Consider the following 22,131-nt stretch of genomic DNA (forward strand, 5'->3'; position numbering starts at 1 on the left):
GCTAACGACCCTCCACCGGTCAAGCAAGCGGTGGGTGAGAGTGGACACCCATTAAGTTGCCATTTTATAGGCAACAACCTTATACCCACCTTATAGACCGGCTTCGTGAATGAGGCGTACTAGCGGTAAGACTGACTTTACTCTTATACATATATATATATATTATTAACTTATAATATTATAAAGTATAAGTGGTTGAATTTTAACTTTTAAAATTCTAAGGGCTAACTTGGAATTAAAGTATTCATAAGGAACACTTTTTCAAATTCCAAAACTTGAGGGCAAGTTTTGAAACTATTCAAAACTAATTAATTCCATAACTTATGTGTTTAAAGTAGTTTTAATCCAAAAACTCTTCAAGTTCCATAACTTGAGGACAAGTTATGGAAGACTTTAAACTAATAAAAGAACTAACTTTTTCTTTATTTTATAACTTATGGATTTAATTATGGTTACATATTTTTCTTTAATGAAGTGACTCTTGAACTTCCATAACTTGAGGACAAGTTATGGAGTCATAAAAAAAATTATTCAATGACACAAGACTCTTCATTTTGTAACCATTGCCAACTTTTATGAGTTTTATGAGTCTTAAATGTGACTTTTCATGTAACTTGAGGACAAGTTACACAAACACTTTTTATACTCAACTCTTAGATTAAAATGGATTGAAAACAACTATTTCAATTAACTTTTCTATTAATCTAAGCAACTCATAAGAACAAGATAATTCAAATCAAACTTTTTCATGTAATTAGTCTAAACCTTAAACTAATACAAAACATGAATCTATTGACAATTATCTTTGAAAATGGATTAGCATGAACATTACCACATAAAAAAAAACACGTTTATAAGTTCAAAAACAACTTAGGGTAATGTTCCTAGTCCATTTCTAGCCAAAAAAGTCGAGTTTATGCTGTCTGGGGGTCCAACTCGTCGAGTGCATGAACCAACTCGGCAAGTTGGATCGAATTCATCAATTTTTAGGCATGGACTCGCCGAGTCCTCTGATGGACTCGCCGAGTCTGATGATCAGACAGCACCAAATTCGTTTTTTCAGCTTCTATTGCAAGTATAACAAGAAAACAAGCCTAGGCTCTGATACCACTGTTGGGTTTTGAGCATTCTAACACTCCTAAGTGTACATGCAACCCTAAATACCTTGGATCTATGTTTTCTCTATTATACATGCAAATAAGAACATCCAAGGTATTATCCTAATCTAGCATACAAAAACTATGAATGTAACAAGATAGAATACATACCTCTTGATGTAGCTTGATGTCTTCAAGCTTTAAGAGCTTAGCCCCAATAGTGTGGAAGCCTCAAGTGGAATCACAAATCACCAAGACACCTTGGAATACTTTAGAGAATATGATTACTTGGTTCTCTCTAGTGAAATTGGCTAGCCCTTCTTTAGTGTATCCACACTAGTGCCAATTTCACCAACCAAAGACATCTTTATATAGTATGGAGGATTAGGGTTAAACCCTAATACCCATGACCTTTCATTTCCTAGGATCCATGGGTTAAACACTCCATGGACTATCCATGAAAGCTTAGCCCAACCTAAATGAACTTGGCCCATTCCATATATATAAGAGTCCATATTTAATTAGTTCATTTTGATCACTTAATTAATTATAAATTAATTCTTGATCAATACTAATTAAATAATATGATTCCATATTAATATATTAGAACTTATAATATATTAATATTAATCATAAACATACTATTCTCAAAAGATTATCCATATAAATTGTGTCGGTGAAGTGCAACCCAAATGGACCATGCCGGGTCGGGTCAAGTACATACCAAATATAGTTATGGACTTAGACATTAATCCAACAAGAATATCTGGCTGCTGAACCGTTAAAATCCCCTCATTATCTATCACAAAATAATCATCCAATCAGTAATAGGATCCTGACCTACACTGAGAGTCCAAACTACGGTAAAGACCTTTTTATCCTTTCCATAACTTGGCCCAATCCAAATGACCAAAGGCCCAAATTCCATAATAAACACTCCAAGCCCAATGTGGCCCAATTTTCCAAATTGGGCCCAAATCCCTTTCATGGGCCTACAACCAAGGAGTCCAATAAAATTCCAACAGCCCAAGAAGAGAATCTTGATGGCCCAACAAGTCCGAAGACATCACAAACCCAACCTAGCCCAACATCGAGAAGCCCTTATGTCTGAAGCCCAGCTTGCCGAGTACGCCGGGCATACTCAGCACGTACACGCTGCGTACTGGCTTTAGGACTAGTACGACCAATGTACTCACTCATTTTGGTCAAGCTTCACTTTTCCATCTCTTAATCGGTTAAGACCCCAACCCAAATTTAGATCTGACTTCCTTAAGATGGTTTATCACGTAAAGTTGCCAACTTTACGTGCATACATGGCTTAATGAGGCTCTTAGAGCTCAAAAGAGCTTAATAAATGACTTAATGCATGCATGAGACCATAAACACCATAAATTTTGTAACTTTAAGCTTGAGGAACTCTCCAAACACCAAGATCTACAAGATTTAGCTTCTAAAACGACCCTAACTCATCAAGACCAACCAAAAAGGGACAAAGAAGCATAAAACCATAACATGAAGATATCTAAGCATACAAGATCAAGGTATGAACTTTATACCTCAAAAGTCACCAAAAGGTGGAGCTAAATATGGATCTCTCGGCTTCCTTCCAATGAATGAGTCTTCCAACTTCTTCTTCTAACACTTCAAGGAGTACAAACCACCTAAAATCAAGACTAAGGCTCCATAAACACCCAAAGATGCTATTAGGGTTCAAGATTAGGGTTTTAGGACAGTGGAGGCTGATAAAGAGACTAGCCCTAGGAACTTAATGAACTTAAATAGGGTGTAACACCCCAAAACTAGGGTTTCATTAAGCCCCTCATACGCCCAGCGTACCCTTCATACGCCTAGTGTACGAGGCCTCGATTCCGCGATCACCCCTCCTTAGTACGCTAAGCGTACCATGTGGTACGACCCACGTACTAGCTTCTCAGCCAGTTCTCTAAGCGTACCCAATGGTACTGTTAGGTGTGACAAACCCAACAAATAAGGGGGTACGATATACTCCAAAAGAACACTACTATATTGCACTAAAAGGTAGTACAAGGCAAGTAGGGTCGATCCACAGAGACACGGGACAATCAGTCTATACTAAATGTTAGATTCTTCCACATTTTTGGATGCAGATGTTTTGTGATCAACAACAAAGATCACCTTAACAAATTTGCACCCAAGTCAGATGAAGGCATTTTTCTTGGCTAATCAACCAATAAATTATCCTATCAGGTTCTCATCAGACACACATGACTGATAGTCGAAAGCTTCAACGTTAAATTCGATAACTATTATGTCCGCAACACTGCTCCTTCAACTGAAACAAAGTTCATCCTGGAAAGTAATTTCCTAGTCTCTTCGGGCCCCCTTAACATATTTGAAGTTAACTATGATGACCTATTTGACCCCGTAGAGATGGCTCATTTATCTGAAATTCTTGTGTCTCCGGTAGCTCAACAACAACACACAGAAGTATCTGGACCATCCTTGTCTGAAGATTTGTCGAACGGAACTTCCACCTCGCCGATTGAGGAGGAAGCACAACTTCGATTCAAATCACAACCATCGAGGTTCCAGTTATTGAATATAAAACTCCCGTATCCTCCTGCGGAGTCACAACTCAATCAAATGTCTCCTCAGACTCTGACGATGAAGAAATAGTGAACATTGACACAAGAACTGACTCAAGGATCATCACTGAATCATCAATCCAGGGGGAATCATCCTTGGTTTAAAAGGAACTTCCATACACAAACCAAAGAGAATCTCAATCAAATGTGGATCAACTCCTTACAGTCCAAGACAATTCTGTGGGCTACTCTCAAGTCGAGGGGGAACTACCTTCCACAACCGAAAATGTTTAGAAATTGAAGATATTCCCTCTACCGCAGCTGCTGATCACCAACAATCTCGCCTTCGTATTTAGACAAATGATCATCCACCCATCTATAGGTGTACAAAATCGATCTTCTAGTGATCTAACGGACCACTGCCATTATGCAGCCTTCATGTCCATAGTCGAGCCCCGTTCCATTAAGGAAGCTATCATGGAGCCTGACTGGATCACCGCAATGCAAAAAGAGATAGCCGAGTTTGAAAGAAACAAGGTGTGGAAGCTGGTACCGAAGCTGAAAGGACACATAATCATTAGTACTAGATGGGTTTACAAGAACAAGCTTGACGAATCCGGTGCGGTGGTAAGGAACAAAGAAAGACTTGTTGCTAAGGGGTACAGTCAATTGGAAGGCGTTGACTACGACGAAACCTATACCCTTGTAGCTCGAATGGAAGCCATACGCATCTTCTTGGCGTATGCAGCACACAAGAACATCAAGGTTCATCAAATGGATGTAAAAAGTGTCTTTATCAATGGTGAACTGAAGGAGGAGGTTTACTTGCAACAATCTCCGAGCTTCGAAAGTCAAGAATTTCCTAACCATCGCTACAAGCTTGATAAGGCAGTTTACAATCTCAAGTAAACTCCAAGGGCATGGTATGAGACTCTTTCTGAGTTTCTTGTCATATCCGGGTATAAAAGAGGTGTGATAGATCCTAATTTATTTAAAAGGGAAAATGGTAACCACTTAATGCTTATCCAAATATGTGTGGATGATATCATATTTGGTTCAACAGACCAGAAAATGGTGGATGATTTCGCAAAGCTCATGACAAGCAAATTCCAAATGAGCATGAATAGAGAGATCAATTTCTTTCTAGAATTCAAGCAAAATAAGTCCTTCAAGGGATTTTCATCTATCAAGAAAAATACACCTCTAAGTTGCTCAAGAAATACTCAATGGACAATTGCTCCTTAGCCAAAGTTCCATTGGCTTTCGGATACAAGATCTCTGTGGATCCTACCAGAGAGTTAGTTGATCACAAAACTTATCGAGGAATGATTGGGTCATTGATGTACCTAACCGCTAGTAGACCGAACATTGTCCTCGCCACAAGCTTATGTGCTCGATACCAAGCCGACCCTAAAGTATCACATATGACCGCAGTCAACCAAATCTTTAGATACCTCAAGGGAATCAAAGCTCTAGGCCTCTGGTATCCTGCAGGAAATGATTTCAGCCTTCAAGCATTCACCGACGCGGATCATGCCGGTTGCAGTTGGCTACCAATTTCTAGGAGGAAGATTAGTCAGTTGATCCTCAAGGAACCAAAATTGCGTCTCGTTGTCTACCGCAGAGGCAAATTATGTGGCTGCAACCAGTTTTTGTTCTCAGGTTCTTTGGATGAAGACACAACTGATGGACTAAGGGTACCAGATGTTGCGGGTACCAATTTATTGTGACTCAGAGAGTGCCATTGCAATTTCTCACAATACAATCCAACACTCTAGGACGAAGCACATTGAATTATGGTACCATTTCATCAAAGACCACATACTTAAAGGTAACATCAAACTAATTTTTGTTCCCACACACGAGGAAATAGCTGATGTTTTCACAAATGCACTTGATGCCACTAAACTGAATAGTTTTCTAGAAATGTTAGGAATGATGAATCCTGACCTGCAATTCCTCTTGAATTGATAGCTACCGTAGTCCTGTGAAGAACTTGTCTTTTTTTTGTTCTTTTCAAAATTCTTGCAGCATTTTCTTCAATGCGGTTCTAGAACAAGATATTCATCATCTATGTACCGCAATCACATATGATCTATATATTCTTTGGGTCATTAATTCCTTTATTTCTAACTGTTTGATCATGTGTTTCCTCAGCTCAAGATACCTCAGCCATCCATGTGTCAGCCGTAGTTTCACTTCACTGCCTTCCACTACAGTCATCAGAATCCATCCGCATTCACATTAAATGATCACTTCATAAATTCCATGAACTCTATGTGCTATTTAAGGTTCTTCATTTAATAAAAATTCTTCATTAAATAAAAAAAAACGTTCATTTTGTAGCATACAACGTTTCAGTTGCTTTCAAAAATCACTTTTCTGTGTCAGGCCTATTTTGGACTATAAAACAAATAAATCTTTTTTACCATAAAAGAAATCTTTTAAGAAATTTTTTACCTTAAACGGTCACATCTCTTAGCCCCCAAGCTGTCTAATCCGTTTCAAATTCCCCCTTTATTCAACGGATTAATGACCCCTTACCACGCGTTCCTCTAACATGTGATACGCCTGACAGTCATTAAATGCCCCATTTTTGAAAATAAATATTTTCTTTTTGATTTAATTTTATGTGTGGCCTATAATGGTTAAAACCCAAGGGTTTTTTACCATTAACAGCTGTAAATAAGGTATATCGAAATCTTTTGAAATCCAGTGCTATATTACACTCTTTTCCCTCGCAAGAAAGCTTTACGCTTTCTGAACCCTTACGACGATCTTGAGCACTGGTTTTCTGCAAGTTCTAAAAACCTTTTTCAAAATGGTGAAATCTAGTATCTCCAAATAGCAATCCAAAGATTTTAGGTCTACTCGACCAACTGGTTCTGAATTAACAATTAGAAATCAATCCCCGACGATAGCGTCTAGCTATTTCAAGGCTGTGTTTGAAGATCATCCGTCATACAATGAGGCGATTCGTTTAATGATCAAGTACCTGTCATCTCACCCACTGTTTGGTGCGTTCAACTCCTTCACTGATGTCGTTCCTTTATCCATTTTGTTCAAATGTGCATTCTCCGCTTTTCGCCCAAGCAATAACCCTCAAGAAGTTCACTTGACCCCGATCAATGAATCTTTTAGTGATCCTGACTAAAGCCAAGTTTCTGGAAGCAATTAACCTTCTAGTTCTTCCTTCAACCGGAATTTACTAACCAAGCTTCAATGACATAACTTCAAACCTATACCAGATGGTTTATTAGAAGAAACTGAAGGGAATTGGGGAATTCAAGAAAAAACCAACTCCCTACGGTATGACAATATGTATGTCGCTTTGTCATCCGGAGTCTCTCTGGCAGACCCGGAGGCACATACAACATGAGACTCAAACAGCTTGAACTTGTATGGAGCATTTTTATAGGCAATGTAGTCAACTACGGCCAAATTCTCTAGGATGACTTCCTACAATATGTTCCCAAGGAAAATCCTAGAGAAGACCCAACTAAACTCACTTTTGCACACTTCTGGTCTGTCTGCATCTTAGATCTTCACAAATATGTGAAACTTGACATGTGTGCTGACATCAATCTCTTTGCTACCCGCGATTTAAAAAGGTACACTCTCTCCAAAGATCAATCAATTTTTGGACCTCTTAGGAGATTATATGGACACATTCTAAAGACTATTGGACTTGAAACTCGAGAAGTCACAGATCATATTAAGGCTACGAATGGTGTTGACCCATACCATTCCTCCTTACCTCGTCCCACTCATGCTGTTGTTGTTCCTACCAAATCCCAAGGTCCCTTTAGTAACGCAGTTCCCACTTCAACGTTAGTTCCTCATACTGAAGATCCATTTAGTCAACCAAAACCCAAACGCCGAAAGCAAATAGTCTTCTCCAAGAAGGCTCCCCGCAACATAGTCAGGAAGGGTGAAAAACCTTCCAAGAAAGGCAAACACAGGGTTGTTGAATCCTTAGTTGAAACTCCTCATTCTCCATCAGAAACTCATAACGAACCAATTAATGTTGATGAATCCAGTAGTGATGAATCAAAAGATCTCTTCAGATGCAAGAAGCTCAAGCTTACCCCCAACCATAGCCAAATGCATGACCGGACTAATATCGCAGTCCCTCAAAAGACTCCGATAGTCCTTGGAGCCCCTGCAGAATTATTCGCTTCTACCCTCTCCAGCTACTTAGATGCAACAAAAGCATCTGTTTTACTTGAAAATGGAGACACCACCTAGGTTAGATCCCAAGAGGATCCCATTAGTTCGAATCGCCCTAAGGTCTCCAGGGCAGGTCACCTTCACTACTTTGAGCCAGAGGAGTTACGATCCATCCTTCTTTCAGTAACCCATACACTACAAACACATAACCAACTACAGGGCAATTCTTCTGCCCTTTCCATAACCGAACTGAGGCCACACTTGATTACGCGTCAAGGAGACTGAGGAAGTTCAGGAAGTCCTACTCCGTTACCATTACACTTAAGTGGATTAGGCGTGGTGAGCACAATCGTGCCAGGATCCACAAACCTGGGGGACACCCCGGTGCATACACAAGGATTTGACGGTTACGGTTCAGATGACAGATGATTCATGGACTCGGTTTCAATCAAGCACTGAGTCCGAAATCAGGAAATATGAAGCTTTCCACGGGGCATTCCAGGCACGTAAGGCTCAATAAACAAAGAAACAACATCAGAAGGAACAAGAAATTCAGACTGTAGCCAAATACTGGGCAAATGCTTTCAACAACGCTAAGACTGCTCATGACCTTCTCCAGCTTCAAGAATGGATGTCCAGAATGGAAGCTATGGTGCAAAAAGATCAAACTCTTCACGGTGATGTTGGTCCATCTCAGCCTCCAAATGTTGAAAAACATGACTCCAACACTGATGGCACTGCAATTGAGATCAGTTCAAGTCCGATGTTTGGACTTGATGATCTAGATGTTGATGAAACCGATTAGCCTGCTCATTCATATGAATTTGTAATGATTTTTGATGAAGAAGAAGAGTCAAGTGGCACCTAACATTCCACCTCAAAGCCTAAAGAAAAGAAGGAAAAGAAGAAGTTGGCAGTATCTTGAAAGGAATTTCTCTCCGTACAGTCTAAATTCGACCAGATTCTGGCCGTAGTCACAACTACTCAACCACAACAGTTAGAAATTGTTGGACCGCAGTCCCTAGCCGAGCGAGTGGAAAGATTAGAAGCCAGAGAACGTCTGGCTGTAGAGAGAATCTCATTGAAGGTTGAGATGGGTATTCGAGCCCTTGACAATGCTCGTACTGCGGATCACAAACAGTTCCTTTCCACTGCTAAAACTCTTATTCAAGATGTGACAACAATCAAAGAAGAAATCAAATCCACTCTTGATTGTCAAGATACTAACTCTCAGAACCTTGTACAAGAAACGAACAATGCATATTAATCCGCTCTGGCAGTGCTTCAATCAACCATCAATGGCCTGAGACGTTCTCTCACGGCTAAGTGCAGTGTTGACGAGATCTTGCAGTTAACCAAAGAGATTTACAATTTACTGTTCAAAGCCGACGTTCCTTCCAATGCTCAAATCTCAGACCTGATCAAGTCTCAGTTTGATCAAACTTTTTCTAAGATTGATGGCCTCAGACAGTGGTTTGAGGAGCAACAAGTTGTTTCTTCCTCAAAAGGGGGAAATGAACACTCGAATCCTCAACAACATCAATTTACAACAACAATTCCTATTCCAAATTTTGGTCCATCTCAACAAAGGATTGAAACTCAGCAACCAACACCACAACCCTCTCCCAAATCAATAACTCCGGTGCAATCTCGTCATTCTCCTCCTCCACAAACTTCCCCGCAACAGACAACTATGGTTCATTCTCCACTTCACCAACAAACTCCAACTACGTCTCCAAACAATCCTCCTACTCCAGTGCAATCTCGTCATTCTCTTACTCCACAATAAAACTCCCCGGAACAAGTACAACATCAATCCCCTCCTCTTCAAGAAACTCCTCTACAGTTCAAATATTTGGAATCATCAATGTCATCAGTTCACTCAATTGACTCTCCTGCCACTCTTCAAAGGAAACAAGACTAGAGAGCTGCGAAGTTTGCTGAACAGATTTGGAGAGATTAAGGCTTTGACACGACTATGGATGAAACCCTGATTAACTCCTGGGTTAATCCTACAAGAAGATTGCTCGATGAAGACTATAGGCTAGTTTTGACATATTCAGAACCATCTTCAGATAGATATTAGGATATCCCGATATATCCCAATGCCAAATTCTTCACTGTCTTTGAAGCCTTCGACCGCAGTCTTCCTGATGACCAAAGGTTGCCTCTTGATTTTGAATGATTAAACAGATTCCACGCCAAGCATGGATATGCTTTTGAGAGCATATGGTCTAACGATAGACCCTCCGCAGTCAAGAGTTACAAGACAAGGAAATTTATGAGCACAGACTTCATCCAGTACACAGTGACAAGAAGAGGCGACGATTACATCAAGACACAAGCATATTTTCCCTGCATGAACCCTGAGGAAGTCTTTCTGATCGCTAGGGTGTTTCAAATCAAGTCGGAGAAACATCCAAAGATGAAAATTGCATATGAAAATGCTTGTGAATACCTTAAGTCCGCAGCGTGTGACTTCACCAAGATTGATGTGGACATTCATCCGGTTCTTGCTCAAAAATTCAATCTCCCAGCACTTGAACTAGCACCTGTCTTCACTGAAGGATATCAAGGTCGATCCTTAGGAGCAACCAACTTCCCAGAACTAGGATTTGTGTACAAGAGAGCCAATAACGATGTCAAATAATTCATCCCCATCACTGCTATGCACTGCCTAACCCGCAGACAACTTGAAGTCATCTTGACTTCGGTTCAGAGAACGAAGCATACAACAGATGAAGTAAAATTTGAGATTACAAGGAGGATCACATGGTTAGGTGAAGTAAGAAAGTTTTGGTGGTTGCTGATCAAGTTTCTGAAGCTCAACACTTAATGAATGTGAATTTGAAGAGGTCACTTAAGGGGAAAATGTTGAATCAAGGAAGTGACCCTCTTAAACTTATCAATCCGAAATCAACTCCTCTACTGCAACGAATCTTCTCTCTAGAATCACCTTCAGTCTACAACATCTTTTGGTACCACAACCTCTTTTGAAGATGTCATCCGCAACCTTCTCATCCGTAATGAAGACTTAGTTACATTATCTTACTTGTTACTTTACAATGTACTATCTAGTGAACTTTTCATAGTCACTATAAGTCAGAAGTTTATTAGTTGTTTATTCACAATGTAACCTTTTGAGACTCTATAAATAGAGTCCTCACCTTCATGAATCAAACACCTCCACATCTGAATTTCTCTATCTCTGAATTCTTATCTATTACTATCTTTCTTAACTTTCACCCAAATATTAAGATCAACTCTCATATCTCCTTCGGAGCAAGTCTTTGAGAATTCTTTCACTTTAAGCTGATCACATGAACTAACTTGGCTTGAATGCAAACCTTGTTAAGAATCAACTTAGTGTTTACTTGATATATAACTTGTTGTCATTTACATTTCCTTCATTTTTCTGCACTTACACTAAACCACGTCGTGGTTACTGTTCCCCGAACATCTTAATGGGATAAGTCGATTTCTTCGAGCTCAGGGGCTCTAAAGCCCTAATCTGGTCTATTCCGGGGTCTAAATGGATAAAGTTCGAACTTTATCCCTTAAGTCCCTCCAATGAGTAAGGATCTCAAATTCTAAGTTCAAAAAGAGCAAAAGTTCAACATGGCTTAAACATTAAGCTCCTAATCCCTAAAGTCATTTCGTCTAAAACTCAATTTTGATCCCAAATAAGATTTTATGTCATAAGGTTTCCAACTTTATGACTTTGCATAGCTATAAAGTGTCCAAATCATAAACCCAAACATTTCACAATGCTACAAGTCACCGAATGCATGCACGGAGGAAAGGAAAGGGTCAAGATTCTATTTTTATAACTCTAAACACCCGAAAACATCCAAAAAGGCAACTCATTTGGTCTTGAGTAGTCCATACTCGTATAGACCAAAAATATGGGACTAAAAGCACATAAATTATAACATTAGCAAGATCTAGAAAGATAATCATCAAGTTCAGAACTTTATACCTCCTAGGAGTTGCTCAAGAAGTGAACAACTCAGATCTACAAAGCTTGGAGCTCTCTTCTTGCTTTCCAATGGCTTCCTTCCCTCTACAATGGACACCAATCACCCAAATGAGCTCAAAACACCACCAATGGAGATTAGGGGTTGAAATAAGCGAAGTGGGCAATGGAGGTTGATGAGGGTAAAAAGTCTAGGGGTTAATGGTGTTTAAATAGGTTGCAAACCCTAAAAATTAGGGTTTTTCTCCAACAATGACTACCAAGCCGTGGCACTTATTGTCATGTCATTGTGGTCCATCAAAACCCCGTGACCCAAAAAGAATTTCCACGCCGTGGTGGAACTCCACCACACTGTGACCACCTAGAAAGAATTAAACATTTGTAATTTAGATTCATACTTGGAACAGGATGTTACATCAGGGGCATTGGAAATTGAATTGGTACAGGCGGATAAGGGGTGGTTATGAGCAAGAAAAACTGAATGATTTCGAATTTTTATTTCAAAATGTGGTGGTCTACAATAATCATGATCGATTTTGGTAGTCTTTAGATTCGGTGGAGGAATTCTTTGTTCGGGTCACTAGAAAACATATCGAAAATGTTTTAGTGGTGGACTGTAATATCGTTACTAGATGATGTAAGGCGATTCCAAGGTGGGGTTTTGGAGAATTTATTTGGATAGAATCCCAACAAGAATCAATCTATCAAAGAAAGGGATATAAATCCCAACTCTTAGTTGCCCGGTTTGTAAACCTGGAGTAGAATCTATGCATCATGTGTTTTTCCTCTGTCAGGTGGCGATAGACGTATGGAGGTTTGTGGCTATGCTGTGTGGGTTGACATGTCATGTGTTCTCATCTATAAAGGAGTGGTTATCTTGGATTGATGGTTGTAATCTTGCTAAGACTTAGAATCGAAGCTTAGAAGTGATTGTCTTATATGCGTTTTGGTTTCTGTGGCAGCTCTAGAATTCTTATATATTTGAAGATAGTCGGATCAACCTATTTTTATATCATGTGGAGAGATCATCAGTTTTAATCTAAATACGTTAACTGTATGTGAAGGGATTTATGTTAAAAACATCTCTTTATGGGACTTGAATACCTAAAATCATTTTTTCCGTTTATCTGCATGATTGGGAAAAGTAGATCAAGGATGTAAAAAAAAGGGACTTGAATACCTAAAATCATTTTTTCCGTTTATCTGCATGATTGGGAAAAGTAGACCAAGGATGTAAAAGAAAGCTAGATCAAGGATGTAAAAGAAAGCTTAAGTGTTGTTTGGTTAACAAAATGTTTATGAAAGAATTGTAATTTGAATTGAAAAATGAATCTCTCAATAATTTGAATCCAATTCCATATCTTATTTGGATGAGAGGCATGAAATCAGAATTAATTCCAAAGTATGTTTGGTTCGCAAGAAATGGAATTGAAATCTATGTAAAATGATAAAATTATCTTTTTTGTCTGTTTTGCTTAATTTTACTCTATTTTCTAACTTATATGTAAAAACACATTATATAAACTATAAAATAGTAAAATATCGGTCGTGGTGGCAGTAGCGTCAGTGGTGGCGGCGGTGGTGGTAGTTGTGTTGGGTGACGGTAGTGGTGGCGGCGACAGTAGTGCTAGTGTTGGTGGCAGCGATGGCGGTGGTGGCGGTGGCGGTGGCAGTGTGTGATGGTAATAGTGGCGGCGACGGTAGTAGTGGTGGTTGGTGATGGTAATAGTGGTGGCGACGATGATAGTGATGGTGGCGGCGACGATAGTTGTTGTTGCGGTGGTTGCAACGATGGTTGTGATGATAGTGGGGGTGACAACGATGGTAGTCGTGGTGACGACGATGGTGGTGGTGGCGGCGGTGGTGGTGGTGGGTGATGGTGGTGGTGGTGATGACGGTGGCTGTTGGTGGCTAGTAATGGTAGTGGTGACAGTGGCAATGACGATTGGTTGTCAGTAGCAATAATGATGGGTGTTGGTTTTCTGATAAGCAAGAATGTATTTTATAATTTGACACTTTTTTTTGATGAGAATAAATGCTTTCCATCCAACTTTGAAATGAATCTATTTTTCTCCATATTGTGGAAAATTTATTTTATTTAGGAATCCTTTTATCCCTTTAAGTCCAACCAAATCAATGAATTCGAAAGAATTAAAATCATTTCCTCTCAAATTTCATTTTTTTTAGTGATATATTTTTATACAACACAACTGCCTAAAGTAAACTGATAAATCGATAATCATCATGATATTTCAATTTTATGGTTTCATTTATGTTTATGCTATCAATTTCATCATTCATGTAGGTTTCATCGGATCTTTAATAAAGAACAACAAAATTATAAACAAACATCAATGCGCACTATCACTCGATTAATGATGGTATTTGAAAATGATCGGTATATTAAAATACAATTTAAATTAACAAATGTTATCATAGGATAAGTACAACCGAACATTGACCAAAATTTTCATTTTCATTAATATATAAATAATTAGTTAATTGAAATGGCAACTTGAGTCACTATATTGTAGTTATCAAAGTAATGTCAACGTATCACTCTTTTTAAAAATGATTTTATCAAGATAAGTTGAATATATGGTTATTGAATTTTTTAAAAACTCTGTTCGAGAAATTAAAATAATTATACCTATATTTTATTAAACATATCAAACGATTATCAATTAGTTAGGATAGAGAGAATGATATCATAAAAGTTGCACTCCCTTCACTACTACGTAAGTGATACGTTAACAATTACCATAAAAATGTGGTTTCATGTCATACCCAATAAGTGGTGCCACACTCAATTTAAAAGGTTGTAAATAAATATAAAAACATATTTTTAATAAGATCTGACCAATTAACGGTCAGTTGGAATGATAATAGGAAGAAATGTGAGCTCCTTGGTGTGCCACCTTGCCATCTCTACCGCATCAAAACCGCAAGGAAGGAACGGTATTCCAAGCTGATGTGGTAAGGGAGTGCACCCTCTACCGCATCCATTCATTTAAGCCTTATATTAAATGGATTAATAAAATAAGTAAATTAGAGACAAAATGATGAATAAAAAATTGTAAACAATTATTGAAGATGAGTCTAAGTTTTACTATTAGGTTTTCAAGAGTCTCGAAGTTTATTAAACATTTTACATATTAGTAGCACGTCGGAAGAGTTTTCATAGAACATTTTGTGTTATTATAGTATACATTTGTAAACGTTAAATTGTTAGGTGTGTGTCGCGATTTAGTAATAGTCATCATCAATGTAATTTCTATTTCGGTAATAATATAAGATTTTATTTGTGCTGTTGAACGTATGTTCAATAACTGTGATCATTAATTTACATCACACACCTCGGCGTTTCCGTCGGCAGCCGGAGGTATATCATATACCAATATAAACATAAAGTTTGGACGTTTTTGATACATTAGTAGGTATGAATTTAACACGATGGGAGCAATAGTGAAGAGAGTATCGGGGTTGCCGGATACTTTGCCTCCCCCAACAATTTTAAATTTTTATTCATTCATTCTATGAAGAGAAAACCTAGGTATTGAAGTCAATGGTTACCATTATTATAGGATATTATTTGTGGAAACTAATTATCAAATTACCTATTTACCCTTATTTATTTATTTACTTATTTATTTTTATTTTAAATTTTGATTGGCCCATATTTATGCATACAATAACACAATAATTACTTTAAATACACAATAACACAATATATATATATCTTTTGTTCCATGTAGGCTTGCATGTTTTTGTGCATTATTCCCATATACATTTAACACTTCTAAAACTCCATGCATATGTCTCAATAGTATGACACAACCATGTCTCCTGACATCATCAATAAGCGTAATTAAAATTTTGTACCCATTTATTGTTGGGGTAGTGAATCGATATGCCTGTATAATATCAAATAAGTTGCCAACTCTTTTTCTTTCATAAAAAGTAAGTCATCAAACATGTAGATTATCTAAACCATAGGAAGAGTGGCGGAGCCAGTATCAAAGTAAAAAGGTATCCTAATTTTATTTTCAAGATAACCTAAAATTTTTTCTGGTGTACTTGGGCTTCCCCGGTTCAATTTCAATTTTAAACCCAAACCTTAATCGAATCCTTAGCTAACCTCAAGTCTTGTTATATAAACATGAAGTTGAAGTATATTTTTATATTCGAATCGATGTGGGATTCAAAGTAGATATCAAATGAAGTATGAGGATAACAAACTTATATAATAGACAAAAATGGTTGAGTTTACATATGTTTGGCGATGTGTGATAAAATAGCTGGGAAAACAAAACAAAAATAAACAAAAAATATGCAAAGAGCAAGAATTGAACCTGAAAGCTTTACTTTAATAAGGCAATGCCTTAACCAATAACTCTACTATTTGTTTGTGTTTATAATTGAAGGGATACATATATATATATATATATATATATATATATATATATATATATATATATATATATATATATATATATATATATATATATACATTATACCGAAAAAAATTGAAGAATTCGTAAACAAAAATTACACTACCGAAAAAAATTCGAGGGGTATCCCAGGCTACCCGGGATCCCCTTGGATCCGCCTATGCATAGGAACCATTCGTGTAATTTACTCTTCCGTTTATTATTTATTTTACTTTGTTAATTAAATGAATTGAAATTTAATCTAAAAGTATGATGATAGATAAATAAGAAGATATGTATTTATGTTAAGTGTATATTGAAATTGCTCAAGATCCATCATAGGTATGTATAAGATATATGATCTTTTTTTGTCTCGTATGTAAAGATTATAACAACGAAAAACTTGCAAACCGATTTAAATATACAACGAGATCTCTCTAGTCTTAGTTTTAAAATCTACCCTAATAAATGAAAATGTTAGTGCCACTTGTCATTCTCTCATTTAATTGGCCACATGTCATTTTATCAAAATTTTGAAATATATTTATTTTTCACTTGTCAATTACTTCATTATTCATATTCATTTTCATTATATCATTAATTTAGTTTTCATAAATTAAACATATTATAATAACTATTAATTTCAAATTTCAAATTTGAAATTTCAATTTCAATTTCAAATAAATTTACACTTTAAACCTTTGTATTTAACATTTTATTATAAAAACTCGTTTAGTACACGGATCTAACAATTAAACATATAATTTTAATTAATTTATTTTTTGCATGTTTTTTTTCATAATTTTCACTTATTTCATATTTCAAATTCAAATAAAATTTTCATTTAATCGCTCATATTTAACATTATATTTTAATTAACACGTATAATATACGGGTTTTACAACTAGTATTGAGTAATCAACAAGAAAACTAACATGCATGATTGCATGCATCGAACAATGCGAGAACACGCATCTAAATGGTGCTTCAAATGATGATATTGTGCGTATAAGTATATAACATTTTATTATTTATCATGATTTGAATAATCGATTAATTGTTTATGGGGGTCTCACAGTTTGATAAAGACAAACAAATGTTGGCAGAAGATATGAAGTTTAAAAAGAGTTGGAAATTTGAACGGGTTTCGTAGTATTATTATATATTTTGAAAAATTTAATGATAGTAACACTCGTACACATGAAAAACCAAGAAATCCACCAGGGTCACAAAACCCCGTGCTCCTAAATAATCACAAACACCCCCTAAGTTGTCTTCTTTTTTAGTTTAGATGGAAATGACAAAAATAAATTATGCTTCTTCGTTTGAACAACCTTTGGGGATAAAAAAAAATTCAAACCGAAAAGGAAAACAAATGAGAAAATGTCAGAAGTTGTCACTAGTCTTAAGGAATGAAATAAACAACTTTTAGAGCATTTAAAATGACAACTGCACAAAGGAAACAACATTTAGATATCCAGTTAATGCCCGAAATATGTCTTGAAACAACTTAAAAAGGGAAAGTTAATATGGTTATAAGATGTGAACTCAATATCATAATATATATGGGCATATATTCAGGCTGAACAAACATGGATATTAGTAGAGAGGACTAGACAAGAATATCAACAACCTCATCCTACATCAACATCGTTTGGAGAACATTTCAATGATCTTGAAGGATTTGGATTTGGTACCGGGCTTTTAGATTATTAATAATGTAATATTATGATAGTAGTATTCTAATTGTGTTTGCTAATTTGAACTTTTTTAAAATATGTGTGTATGTCAATTTGAATTTTTGTAAATACGAGTGTATTTCAATTTGATGTTTTATTATATGTGTTATCGAATTATAAATTATTAAAATGTATTATTTGAAAATTTTATCACATTTAACATATAACAATGTAATTAAATATTTTTAAAATTATATAAAAACAAAATTTAAAACAAATTAAATACACTTGATATACAAAACCAAACTATATATATATATATATATATATATATATATATATATATATATATATATATATATATATATATATATATATATATATATATATATATATATATATATACTAGCCGTCTACCCGCGCAAAGCGGCGGACGGCGAATAATTTGATCTCTTTAGAGTTAAAACCATTTTGCGTTCACTTCGAGAAATGAATATTAAATGACATCTATTTTTCAAGAGCATTGCCATACCATACTAAGGGGGTGTTTGGATTAAAATAACTTATTCCGGTCGGGAACCTCTAATACGTCATTTTTTCATAAGTTACCCTATACTTACTTATTAACTTATAAGCTAATAAACTAATAAGCAATAAGCTTTTTTGCCAAACACCCCCTAAATGGTTATTACTTCCATTTATACATACCCAAACCACTTGTACGGTTTATCGTCCTCTTTTTTTTTTTTCGTTTTCCTTAATTCCTTTATTAATTTAATGTCCTACTAAGTAAAATGCTAAAATATATAAATAATAGTTTATAAAAATAAACCTTTATTATATCAGGTGTTGTGATTCAAAAGTCGATAAATAGGCATTTGAGAAGGCCAAAATACTCAGGTGTCAACTTATTCATTGTGATTTTAAACCAAGTTTGGTCACAAATTAAAACATTTTCAACGATGGTATGTAATTCAAGGATTCATATTGATTTAGGTTCTCGAAACCTTAAAATATTGAACAAAATCTATATAGAACCTTGATATTATAATAAGGACAATAATCACCGTAATCAGAAAGTCCATGTGATGAAACTTGATATTATAAGGACCAATGATGAAAAATGTTTCATTTTTAGACTAAACAAGATGAAAAATATACAAACTACCTTAATCATGTCAAATCTTGTGTTTTAACCGTTCTTTATTGCAAAAGTAAGATGCCAAAATATACAAACTAATGATAATACAATGCTCTAACTGGCCCTCTTGGTTGAGTTCTTTGAACCTGCAAAGGCAACACATTAAAGAAACATAGTAAAAACCTTTTTAGGAACAAATCTGATATAATAAAGCCTTCACCCAATATATTTATAAGATTAAAATAAAAGTTAAAAATAATGAAATCAATTACAAGTAAGGATTAAAATAAAAACCTGTTAAGAAAGAGCCATCTGCAAGAGAGATATTTGAATCAACATGTATTTTCTGATAGTTTCAAATTTTGAATTATCCGAAATTCAGGGAAGGAGATAGAATTTGTTGAGAAATATAAGGATTCAAAACACAGCTTAAAATTTAATATTATTTTATTGATGACTACTTGTACTATTAGCTTAATGATTTGAACGTCTTAAAAAAATAATATTATTATATTCAATCTATTTTTAGAAATAGTGAGATTTCTTTTATAAGATAGTAATATATATATATATATATATATATATATATATATATATATATATATATATATATATATAACCAAGATAAAACTGTAAAAAATTGTCCATATGATTTGCATTTTTGCGGGTTTTGGTCCAAACCTTGACAATTTTGGACAAATGGTCATTTTGAACATCTTTCGTTGTGGATTTGGTCTATTTCGACACTGAAATGACTAACTTTCCATGCTGATATGTTTTTTTTTATTTAATTAAATTTTATTAAATATAAATATGAGGCCCATACCTAACCTATCTATCTCACTTATCTCCCAAAAAATCAACCCACCGCCATCAAACCACATCATCGACTTTGTAAAGGGTTCAGAGCGGCGACGGTTCTCTCTAATTTTTCTTTTATATACTTTGTCTTCCTTCCCTCTTGGGAAAATCGACTTGTTGATGGCAATGGTGGTGGAAATTCAAGGCGAAATGTGGCTCTGGTGGAGGCTAGCGCACCCTCTAAAAGTTGTCTTCTTTTTTAGTTTAGATGGAAATGACAAAAATAAGTTATGCTTCTTCGTTTGAACAACCTTTGGAGATAAAAAAATCCAAAACCGAAAAGGAAAACAAATGAGAAAATGTCAGAAGTTGTCACTAGTCTTAAGGAATGAAATAAACAACTTTTAGAGCATTTAAAATGACAACTGCACAAAGGAAACAACATTTAGATATCCAGTTAATGCCCGAAATATGTCTTGAAACAACTTAAAAAGGGAAATTTAATATGGTTATAAGATGTGAACTCAATATCATAATATATATGAGCATATATTCAGGCTGAACAAACATGAATATTAGTAGAGAGGACTAGACAAGAATATCAACAACCTCATCCTACATCAACATCGTTTGGACAACATTTCAATGATCTTGAAGGATTTGGATTTGGTATCGGGCTTTTAGATTATTAATAATGTAATATTATGATAGTAGTATTCTAATTGTGTATGCTAATTTGAACTTTTTTAAAATATGTGTGTCTGTCAATTTGAATTTTTGTAAATATGAGTGTATTTCAATTTGATGTTTTATTATATGTGTTATCGAATTATAAATTATTAAAATGTATTATTTGAAAATTTTATCACATTTAACATATAACAATGTAATTAAATATTTTTTAAATTATATAAAAACAAAATTTAAAACAAATTAAATACACTTGATATACAAAACCAAACTATATATATATATATATATATATATATATATATATATATATATATATATATATATATATATATATAACCAAGATAAAACTGTAAAAAATTGTCCATATGATTTGTATTTTTGCGGGTTTTGGTCCAAACCTTGACAATTTTGGACAAATGGTCATTTTGAACATCTTTCGTTGTGGATTTGGTCTATTTCGACACTGAAATGACTAACTATCCATGCTGATATGTTTTTTTTTCTATTTAATTAAATTTTATTAAATATAAATATGAGGCCCATACCTAACCTATCTATCTCACCTATCTCCCAAAAAATCAACCCACCGCCGTCAAACCACATCATCGACTTTGTAAAGGGTTCAGAGCGGCGACGGTTCTCTCTAATTTTTCTTTTATATACTTTGTCTTCCTTCCCTCTTGGGAAAATCGACTTGTTGATGGCAATGGTGGTGGAAATTGAAGGCGAAATGTGGCTCTGGTGGAGGCTAGCACACCCTCTAAAAGTTGTCTTCTTTTTTAGTTTAGATGGAAATGACAAAAATAACTTATGCTTCTTCGTTTGAACAACCTTTGGGGATAAAAAAAAAATCCAAACAGAAAAGGAAAACAAATGAGAAAATGTCAGAAGTTGTCACTAGTCTTAAGGAATGAAATAAACAACTTTTAGAGCATTTAAAATGACAACTGCACAAAGGAAACAACATTTAGATATCCAGTTAATGCCCGAAATATGTCTTGAAACAACTTAAAAAGGGAAATTTAATATGGTTATAAGATGTGAACTCAATATCATAATATATATAGGCATATATTCAGGCTGAACAAACATGGATATTAGTAGAGAGGACTAGACAAGAATATCAACAACCTCATCCTACATCAACATCGTTTGGAGAACATTTCAATGATCTTGAAGGATTTGGATTTGGTACCGGGCTTTTAGATTATTAATAATGTAATATTATGATAGTAGTATTCTAATTGTGTATGCTAATTTGAACTTTTTTAAAATATGTGTGTATGTCAATTTGAATTTTTGTAAATATGAGTGTATTTCAATTTGATGTTTTATTATATGTGTTATCGAATTATAAATTATTAAAATGTATTATTTGAAAATTTTATCACATTTAACATATAACAATGTAATTAAATATTTTTTAAATTATATAAAAACAAAATTTGAAACAAATTAAATACACGTGATATACAAAACCAAACTATATATATATATATATATATATATATATATATATATATATATATATATATATATATATATATATATAAAACCAAGATAAAACTGTAAAAAATTGT

This window comes from Lactuca sativa, chromosome 3 (assembly GCF_002870075.4).
Source record: "Lactuca sativa cultivar Salinas chromosome 3, Lsat_Salinas_v11, whole genome shotgun sequence".
Classification (NCBI taxonomy): domain Eukaryota; kingdom Viridiplantae; phylum Streptophyta; class Magnoliopsida; order Asterales; family Asteraceae; genus Lactuca; species Lactuca sativa.